A 10577-nucleotide genomic window follows, 5' to 3' on the forward strand; every position below is an offset into this window, starting at 1 on the left:
TCTTCAGTCCCAATCCCATTCTACTCATTTACTCAGTATCAACAATTCCAATTCTATTCTACTCAACTCATCATCAGTTCCACATAATCGGTCCCAGGCCGGTATCATCATCATCATTCCAACCTGCTGTATTATAAAGACATTCCATTCCTGTCCTCGCCTTCGGGCCCATCGTCTACTGCAGTTCCTCCACCTCATAACATCAACACATGAGGAAGTCCTGGCTGAAGCCACCCAGATTCATTCATGCCTCTATAGTCTCCTCTTCAGCCTCCCATGCTTGTTCCAACCAACCTCAACCCTCAGGCGTGACATTAGGTTATCCACTACTACAGCAGTTATGGTGTCTGAAGGTCGGGCACTTGCTGTGGGGCGTCATTGTGTCCTGCTGCTGCAACGCAGAAAGAGGAAGTCTGGGTGCCTGCGCAGTGGAGCAAGCCTAGACTGGCATGAAAGGGCAGGCTGTTTGAAGAGACTTTAGGGTGCCTCATCTGACAGTAATTGTTAAGTGATTAATCTTCTCACAGACGTTTGACTCCTAACTCCTATGCCTGGTAGCAGTGCCTATACTTGGAAACCTGTTACCAAATTTTGCTGATGTGTGACTGATATTCCCGATGTTTACACTTTTGTATGTAAGCGGCAGGTGTGAGACCCTGGAGGTGGGCGTCTCTGTGCACAAGACAGCAGCTGAGTAATTAGCATATTTTAGCAAGGCCACTGCATACAGGATAGCAGCAGTGAGCAGCCACAGGCATTGGGTGTATTTCTGAATCAGGCCAAGAGTGTCCATGCTCACCCCTGTCCACTGCTGCAAGCACTAACAATGGGCAGGTGAGTGTTAGAACTGGACCATGGAGCAATGGAAGAAGGCGGCTTGGTCTGATGAATCACATTTTCTTTTACATAATGTGCATCATTTACCTGGGGAAGAGATGGCACTAAGATGCACTATGGGAAGAAGACAAGCCGGCAGGGTGATGCTCTGGGCAATGTTCTGCTGGGAAACCTTGTCCTGGCATTCATGTGGATGTTACTTTAATACGCACCACCTACCTAAACATTACTGCAGACCAAGTACATCCCTTCATAGCAATGGTATTCCCTGATGGCAGTGGCCTCTATCAGCAGGATACTGCACCCGGCCAGACTGCAAACATTGGGCCTGATTCAGAGCCGGACGCTATTTGCGCTTGCTCGTTCAGAAAAAGGGGCCGGCTATTTAAATTGAGCGCTCGCTCTTTGTGGTCTGTTGACGCCTCTATGTCTGAGCGAGCGAACAAAACATGCGCTCGCTATTTTGAAAAGACGCCCCCTGGCTGCTCGCATCATACGTCATCTCCGCTATTTATTAGATTAATCGAGTACATCGAAAGGCGTCTGAACTGCTCGCAGTGCTTGTGGTTGGATTTTCCTACCGCAATCATGCGAACAGTTCAGGCTAAGAGACAACCAAGTGACGTGGTCGATGATGCTGCTTTGTTAATTATGCACACCCTTAAAACGCCCGTTTTGACCGTTTGGCACACCTGCGTTCGGATCACCACTCCCCGTTTTCAAGCACCTTCCCGTTACCACCCACAAACGCCTCATCCTGTCACTCAAATTAGCAGGCACTCACTATTTTGCGAGCGCTCGATTTCCGACCGCAATGACTGGTTTGCGCATGCGCATTACGACCCATATGCATGCGCAGTTGTGCGAACATCGCTCGGAGCGAACTCTGAATCAGGCCCATTGTTCAGGATATGGGATATGCTGGAAAAACAAGTCTGAACCATGGAGGCCCAACCTCACAATTTACAGGACTTACTGGATCTGCTGCTAACATCTTGGTGCCAGACACCACAGGACACCTTTACACATCGTGTGGAGTCCATGCTTCGACGGGTCAGAGCTGTTTTTGGTAATAAGCAACCTTGATTGCCAGGATTTGGGTACGCGATGCCGACGCAAACAATCCTGGCACCGGAATCTCGAAGATTGGAAAGCCAGACGCATGAACGTGAGTAATTTATCCCTTCCCCTAACCTACCATTCCCAGGCCACAGCCTAACCCTCTGCTCACGCAGCCTAGCCCTAATCCCGCGCAGCCTAACCCTATCCCTCCCCTCCCACAACCTAACCGTAACCCTCTGCCACAGCCTAACTATAACCCTCCCCTCCCACAGCCTAACCCTAACCCTCCGCTCACGCATCCTAACCCCTCTGTAGCCTAACCCTATCCCTCCCCTCCCACAGCCTAACCGTAACCCTCCCCTCCCACAGCCTAACTCTCAACTGAGTTCCTAACCTTAACCCCTAAACCTAGCCATAACTGTAATATTTACCTTCGGGATCGTAGCCACCGGGATTCTGACTCCTGACGGGATTCTGAGCTCCTGCATTCTGTGCGCCAGGATGCCAAATACATCCCGATTGCTAGACCACCTGTGAGAAGCCGATAAGAAGCTGTGTCAGTTTTTCTGGTCAGTCTCTGTCACTGCCTGTGGGACACAGGCTGCAGGTCTGCTGAGAGGTACTGGTTTTGTTGTGTATAAATGCTGTGCCAAATGCTGTTTTGTTTGTGAGTTGGACGTTAGGTCCTTTCACCCGGAGAGAGGGGACTTTTTGTTAGTTCGAGCCGTACAGGCTAGTATTTATTTTTATGTTTTGTTTATTTTATGCTGCCAAATAAAACTATATGCGATCACGTCCATAACTAGGGGTGTGCGAGCGGTGCGGCCGCACAGAGCGCAGCGCTATGTGGGCGGCACCACCGCTCACCCACAGCTCCTGCATCTGGCTAGCAGGGTGCCTGTAACGGCACCCTGCTGCCAGAATCCCTGCAGCAGTGTTGCCTGGAGCGTCCGTAGCATTGCTGTAATCACTCGCTCCCGACGCCGGGTGCAGGTCACGCCCCCTTCACGTGACGTCATGCAGAAGGGGCGTGGCCTGTGCTGGGAGCACTAGCTAGGACACTGTCTGAGGTTAGTCGTACCGAGGCACTGTACTGATGTGCTATTAATTGGCTACTGCATGAGAAGTGCAGCCGTTTACCCTCAGGAGACATCACCCCTAACCCATACTTGCCTACCCTCCCGATTTGGTCGGGAGCCTCCCGAAAATCGGGTGCCGCTCCCGACCTCCCAGGAAGGCAGGCAATCCTCCCGGCCCCGGCGATGTGTCCGGACCCCCCCACGCTTTTAAATAGAAACCCCGGCAGCAGGGGGGCCGGTGACGCGATTCGCGCTGAATCGCGTCATCGTGGCTCCGCCCCCGGCTGCACAATGCCATTAATCACAGCATTGTTATTGAGGGGGCGGAGCCACGATGACGCGTTCACGCGGTCACGCCCCCATGCTCCGCCCCCAATGCCGCGTCATGTGCCGGGCCCTGCCCCCTTTGGCCGCGTCACGCCCCCAGCCCTGTAAGTCCGACAGCTCCCTCCTGGAAGGAGGGGGCTAAATGTCGGCATGCATGCCCTAACCTGATCTTGCGTCAATATATATATTCAAAATATGCATCAACAACAGTCTCCCGGTAATATCTTGATCATATGGGTTATATATTTGGGCGGTGACTTTGATAAGACATAAAATGGCAGCACTGCCTTCTCCTTTCACACACACATAGCAGAACACTGTCAGTAACGGGCAATCTATCTCATTGCGTTAATACTCCTACAGATTGGTGGGAAGCTGCATCTTTTACATGCATTTGAATAATGATTTCTTGTGCTTGAACCTTTATTTAATTAGTGAAATGTCACATCAGTACACAAAGCAGCACATAACCCTTTTGTCCATCTGCCAGATCTGTCATGTAGTATTATAATGAGGGTAAGGCAGATGGCACGGGGAGATCACAGCCTGTTTCCTAAGAGATTTCCGAAGCTTAAGAGATAAGCGACTTGTACTGGGTAAAGCATTTCGATACTACACAGCAAGAGGCCGTCCCAACATTGATTTTCATTTATTTGCTAGCTTTTAGGAATACAAAAAGGTATCATATGTTTTATTGCCTAGTTATTAAAGTGCATTTATCACCTATACACACGCACACACCCTGGTGGTTGCCATGTTGTAGCCTGAACTGCAATGCAGACAGTCTTTTATTATTATTGTTGTTCATTTATGTAGCACCAACTATATTATGCATGCCACCCAATTCCCACCCAACACACAAGGGGACTTTTTTGTCAGAATCCACTTTGTTTTTATTGACTTTCGGAGTAAGCTAGTGTTTGGTGGCCCCCTGCAAACTATAAATTTGTGCCCACATATAGTTGGCAATCACGGCTTTCTAATGCAGGAGCCAATGGCTCCTTTGGTAAAGTGTCTGACTTCAAAGGGTGAGGTGATAGGTTCAAATCCCATGTATGACTGTATTTTACATGAAGGAGAATGTGAGATAGCTTCATATAATTATAAGTCACAGCCTTCCATTGTAGGATCAAGTGGCTGTATAGGTTTGAGTCCCAGGTATGACTGTATTATTTTAAATGAATAAGAATGTGAAGTAGCTTCATATAGTTAGAATTCACTGGCTTATTTTGTAGGAGCAAATGGCTCCATTGGTAAGCTGTCTGACTGCAAAGTATGAGGAGATAGGTTTGAGTCCCAGCTATTACAGAATTTTGAAATGTGTTAAATTAAGGAGAATATAACTGAAGGTGCTTAGGGTCAGAATGGGAGGTGGCCCCAGCAGCAGAGGTGATAGGGCTCTGCTACCAGGAGAAGGGGAGGATATGTGATAAAACATAGGGAGGAGATGCCCGGGCTCACAGAGCAGGAAGTTACGTGAAAAAATGGCCTGCGCAGCAGGGAAGGCGCATCTCCAGCACAGAGCTCCCGTATACTGCATACCGCATTGCACCACCCCTGCCAAGAGGTAACCCATGCAAACATCAACAGAACATGTAAACTCCACACAGAAAGGGCTCTGGTCAGAACTAAACCCATGAGCCAACAGTACTGATCACTGTTCCACTTTACTGCACTATGATCTGTTTGCCTCCACTGTAAGCATTTGACAGATACACTTTATAGGAATATAAATAAATTAGTAATAGCTAAAAAAACACAACTTATGATCTGAGGTAATAATGTCTTGCTTTTTTTTTTTTTGCTTGATTAAACCCTGCAACAGGGTTATCACTAATCCCCTTACCTCTTTTCCATCCTGACATTCTGCTACCCAAGTGTAATCTCAAATTACTGACACTCTGGTATCCATGTGCAATTCTAATAACTCAATATTCTGCTATGTGCTCCTGACACTCTGCAACCCCAGTGCTATCCCAAGTTCCTGACACTCATGTGTAATCGTGGGTTCCTGGCACTCTGCTACCTTGGGCATTTCTGAGTTTCTGACACCCTCCTATCTGTGTGTAAGCCAGTGTTTCAGAAACTCTGCAACTATGTGCTATTCTGAGTTCTGGAAACTCTGCTACCCAAGTGCAATCCTGAGTTCATAACATTCTAATACCAAGTGGATGACCTAAGGATGACAGGTAAACACAATTGACTATATTTAATAGTTCTTTTTCTAATTTTCTCAATTAGAAATGTTTGGCTTAGGGGTGACGTGAAAAAAATATGGATACTTTAGGGCGCTGTGATTCAAGGAAGCCTGGGAACCACTGACTTACACAACAGCACCTGTCCCGCCTCGGCCATGGTAAAGGGTGGCAGACTTAGACGCGTTATATGGGTACGAGTAAGAACTCATCCTGAGTAGGGATGGCCATTGATTTTTTGCCATGAATGGCACAGGCCTGATGGTGACGTAATTTATTTGTTATCACTGCCCTCCTGCTGCACATCACAGCCCTGCCTTCCTTCTCTGATTGGACCACCACTGTTATATGTCCACACTAATGGCAACCATTGATGTCCAAAACCATCAATGGTTTCCAGTTGATGGTTTTCTTTTTTTTTTTTTTAACTCTTTATTTTGAAAACTCATAGTGGAGTAACATAGATATAGTGAACAATATACATGAGATATTTTTTCAATAAAATAAATAACAATAAGCATATGGGGGGGTCAGTAGAGGGGGTGGGAGCATAATGGGGGGATGGGAACAGGACTATCAAGAGAAACAAAATATCATAGGAAATGCCAATTGCTGGGTAAAAAGTATTATAAGGTAGAAAGAAAAAACGTGCTATTTGGATAACAGGAGAGGAGAATATTTAGTTAGTTATGGAGGTTTGCATAGAGAAATTGGATTGGGGGGAGCAGACTCAACCACCGCGCATGAATCACATATGGGTAGTGAGCGCAGGGAGCAGAGGCAGCGAAGCGCTGTCGTATGAGAGCCATGGAGCCCATACTTGAGAAAACATATGGCCTCTAACATGAAGATAGTAGGTAATATTTTCCATTTCTCTATATGCCGGATTTGTGATTTTAGGGCAGAGAGGTTGGTGGAAGAGGGTTTATCCAGTTACGAGCAATCAGGCTTCTAACAGCAACTAAGATGTTGGACAACAATTTAACAGAGCGGGTGCTGAGATCAGGAGGGGGGTAACTTAAAAGGAAGGTCCATTAGTCTTTTGGAATCTGGTCTCCAAGGATAGTATTCAGAAGTGCATGAACTGAGGTCCAAAAGGGCTCAAGAGCCAGGCAGGTCCACCAAATATGGGTTAGGGTACCTCGGAGGCCGCAGTTTCTCCAGCAGAGGGGTGAAGCAAAAGGGAACATATGGGAGAGCCGTGCTGGGGTATAGTACCAACGGTAATATAATTTGTAAGAGGTTTCTTTAGAGAGAGGTTTTAGCAATTGCCAGTCTCATGTCGTCCCAAGCCTCTTCATCAGGTAGAGGGCCAAGATCTATCTCCCAGGAGGATTCATGGGGATTATTAGTAGGCAGAGCAACATCAATGAGGATGCCATATATTTGAGAGATCATCCCTTTGGACATAGGGCAATGTTTACAGAGTCGTTCAAAAGGAGTGAGGTCGAGGAGAAGTGGGGTCTGTGGTAGGGAGTCTAAAAAATTTCTTATTTGCAAATATTCAAAGGGATTTAGGGATTGAGTTGGACATTGTAGTTGTAGATCTGAGAGAGCCAGAGCCCTTGTGAACTAAAATCAATGGGAAATTTAAGGGAAATTTCTGGGGAATTGATATAGCTAGATTCAATATCAAGCCAGGAGGACATTCCGTGGGGGAGTAGTAGGAATCTATTTGGGAAAAGTGTGAAGCTAGATAGTAGAGCTTAAAATCTGGGAGCCCTCTACCTCCTTTGGAAATAGTTTTTTTAAGGATGGACAAAGATAGCTGAGGGGGTTTACCATTCCATATAAAATGGTTTACAGATTTCTGAAGGTTTTGAAGGAGGGTAAGGGGAACCGCTACTGGGAGGGTTTGGAAAAGGTAGAGCCATTTGGGGAGAATATTAATTTTCACTGCGACGATCCTGCCCAGCCACGACAGTATAAGCCGTTTCCAAGAAATCAGATCCGTTTGTAATTTCGTAAAAAGCTGGGGAAAATTTTCCTGATATAGAAGATTATAATGGGATGTCAGGAAGACCCCAAGATATGTAATTTTCCTATATTGCCACTTAAAACTGTATGAGGATTTAAGGGCCTCAGCATCCTGGTGGGGGATATGGAGGGGCATGGCTTCAGATTTTGACAAATTTATTTTATATCCGGAGAGCACACCATAATGGTCTAATAACTTGGAAAGGTTGGGTAAAGATATCCGAGGTTGGGTAAGTAGAATGTCGTCGGCAAAGAGAGTGATTTTGGGAGATGAGTTCCCAACCTGCACTCCATGAATGTTAGGGTTTAGTCGGATGAGGGAGGCCAGAGGTTCTATTACTAAGGCGAAGATCAAAGGGGACAGAGGGCAGCCCTGCCTGGTGCCATTTGAGATAAGGAAACGGTTGGAGGGGATTCTGTTGATGGAAACAGTAGCGGAGGGAGTGGAGTAGAGGGCCATGACACCAGTCAGGAAGTCTCCCGATATCCCAAATGATCGTAGGGTTAGGGACATAAAGGTCCAGGAGATCCTATCGAATGCTTTTTCAGCATCAAGAGAAAGGACAACAGCTGGGGATCTTCTAGAATTTATGATATGTATTAAATCTATGGTCCTACGGGTATTATCCCGAGCCTGATGACCCGGCACAAAGCCAACTTGAACATAATGGACCAAGGAGGGAAGGACCTGGTTAAGTCTATTGGCTAGAATTTTAGCATATATTTTAATATCTAGGTTGTGGAGGGAAATAGGCCTGTAACTAGCGCAATTATGCGGGTCCTTACCCTCCTAGGAAAGGAGCCCCCCTGTAGAAAGGTATTAAAAAGGGAGTGCAGGTGGGGTACTAGATGTCCCACAAATTTTTTATAGTATGCAGCTGTAAAGCCGTCAGGCCCAGGGGACTTGACGGACTTCTGTTGTTTAATGGAAATTATGATTTCCTCTTCTGAGATCTCCTTACCCAAACCTTGGAGTGCTTCGTGAGATAGCTGAGGAAGATTGTCAGTGGAAATAAATTCTTGAATTGCCATTTCAGTGGGTGGGACAGAAGTAAGGGATGAGGCAGAGTGTAGGTTGTACAAATTACTGTAGAAGCTCTGAAATTCAGCACGAATAGCTGCCGGGTCATGAAGAACGTGATTATTGGAATTTTTAATCATGAGGATATTTCTATGGGGTCGTGTAATACGGAGCCTGGATGCCAACATTTTATCAGCCTTATCTCCTTTTTCATAAAAGGTTTGGCGCAACCATTTTAGACGTTTAGCTGTGTGTTGGGAAAAAAGGAGAGCAAGGGAGTGTTGGACAGCAAGAAGTTCTTGTTGAAGGGAAGGGCTAGGGGACTGTTTATGTTGTGACTCTAGTTGTTGGAGGCGGATGGAGAGGGAGTTAGTACGGGTTATGAAATCTTTTTTAGCTTTGGAAGCTATACCAATCAGATGTCCCCGTAGGACAGCTTTATGGGCCATCCAGAGAGTGGAGGGAGAAGTGTCTGGGAGTGCATTTAATTGAAAATAATCCGTAAGAAGGGTATTGAGACGGGTGATCGTATCGCGAGAATGAAGGATAGTGTCATTTAAACGCCATGTTGTTGGACGAGGACGTTCGGTGATACAAGAGAGGTCAGCTGAAACAGGGGCGTGATCAGACCATATCAGACGATGGACATGAACATCCACAAGTCGTAGGGCTAGGTTGTGGCTGAGCAGGATCATGTCTATACAGGAATAGGAGTTGTGCACAGGGAAAAAAAAGGTGTAGTCTTGAGTAATTGGCTCTCAAACCCGCCAGGAATCACAGAGAAGCTGGGACTTCATGGGATCAAGCAGCACCTTGGAGTTACGGAGGTCTGCCCTGTTGGAGTTGGAGGCCCCCGAGGTAGATCTATTTAGGGAGGGGTTCAATACTGCATTAAAATCACCAGATACAATAAGGGAGCCCTGCCGTTGGGGCATATATATTGACAATGGTACAGGGAGTATTGTTAAGAGTTCCCACAAGAATAAGGAAGCAACCTTCTTTATCCTCATAAGAGTCGATCATATGAAAGGTGAGGTGGCGGGCAAAAAGGACAGCAACTCCTCGCTTTTTCTGCCTAAAGTCACAGGCATGAAATGTGGTGGGATAGCATTTAGAGCGAAGTTCTGGATGGAGATTTTGCAAAAAGTGGGTTTCTTGGAGAAACACTAAATCTCCTTTAAATAACTTAAGAGTAGTAAAAAGCTTGCTACGTTTTTGGGGGCTATTGAGGCCCTTCACGTTGAAGGAAAGTACCTTAAGACCCATGCGCGATGGTTGAGAGGAAAGCTAGAAAAGAAGACATTTGTAGATGAGGAGGTAAACAAAAGTGACACGTCATCAGGCATATAGGAAGGAGGGGATTGTCCTGTTGGAGAAGGAAGGGAAACCGGTGAGGGAAAAGAAAGGTAGGTCGGCCAAATGGAACAAGGGTCCAAGGCCATGGGTGCTGACAGAGGGGAGGGAAACTATGCACTAATAAAGCACATAGGTCAGCAGATGGGTACAAGACCCTGTGGAGGCGTGGCAGAAGTGGGCCGCATCTCCATAGTGATGTCATAGAGAACAGAGAGAAAAAAAACAGTATATATATATTTATATATCTATATATATATGTATAGGGCCCTCCCACAAGCCCTAAATGTAGTAAATATACAGGACGAAAAAATGCAATATTGTACAGGTGGAGTATAGGGAAAGAAAGTAAAAAAAAAGGGGGAAGGAGACCACAAAAAGTAGGAGAAAATATAGGTAAGCCAATATTGTTAAAAAAATGGAAAACAATATAAGGAGGAGGACATATAAATGGGAAAGGGAAATACAATAGAAAGAGTAACAGAAACATAAAAAAAATAATAATAATAATAAACAAGGAATGCCAATAAATCGAGGGATAAATCATCCCAGGGGGCAACCAAAATTCTAATAAACAGAATTTGTATATACCTGGGCTAATACATATAAACATTTCAACAGAGTCTCAATAAGACTGTAATGAGCGTCCAGTTAAGATATAAGCATGTATAGATATATCTTATAATCAGAGCTTCATCAAGACATAATTACATAAACTTCTGTAAA

The sequence above is a fragment of the Taudactylus pleione genome, unplaced genomic scaffold, assembly GCF_031769625.1.
Source record: "Taudactylus pleione unplaced genomic scaffold, aTauple2 ptg000145l, whole genome shotgun sequence".
Taxonomy (NCBI): domain Eukaryota; kingdom Metazoa; phylum Chordata; class Amphibia; order Anura; family Myobatrachidae; genus Taudactylus; species Taudactylus pleione.